The sequence below is a fragment of the Penaeus monodon genome, chromosome 25, assembly GCF_015228065.2.
Source record: "Penaeus monodon isolate SGIC_2016 chromosome 25, NSTDA_Pmon_1, whole genome shotgun sequence".
NCBI lineage: Eukaryota > Metazoa > Arthropoda > Malacostraca > Decapoda > Penaeidae > Penaeus > Penaeus monodon.
The window spans coordinates 16,028,733-16,029,205 of NC_051410.1; the positions used below are offsets into that span (position 1 = coordinate 16,028,733).

Genomic DNA, 473 nt, shown 5'->3' on the forward strand with positions numbered 1-473 from the left:
GTGATCCCATATGAGATCTAAAGCAGCTAAAAAATTATTAAGTATGAACTCAAAAAATATATAATTTTGGACAGCTAAATTGAAATATAAAAAAAAATTAAATACCAGTCTAACAAAAAATATAAATGAAAACCCAAATAAAAAAAAAACAAACATGGTACATAGTAAAATTTAAAACAAATTATAAAACATAATTAGAAAACAGAAAATTACATTTAAAATAAAATTATAATAAAAAAAAAAATTTTTGATGTAAAAGAAAATACATGCAGTAAACACACAAATAATTAGCTTGTTTGAAAAAGATACATTTTGCTCCTGGTAGTAAAATATAACCTGTCCTAATTTTTTCAAAAAGTTTGAGTACAAGAACTGCTTCAAAACAGAACATAACTCACTAAATACATCTTTATTTGCACAATTTCTCTAACCCAATGCCGCCGGGTGATTTCCCAATCAAAAGCCCTCCCCCC

At 25.6% G+C, this 473-nt stretch overlaps 1 protein-coding gene across 1 annotated transcript in view; it reads left to right on the plus strand.

The window, feature by feature from the left end:
• LOC119589070 (ubiquitin-conjugating enzyme E2 G1-like) overlaps positions 1–473 on the plus strand; it is a gene marked incomplete in the record, with an annotated part of 59,651 nt that overhangs the window by 5,490 nt on the left and 53,688 nt on the right.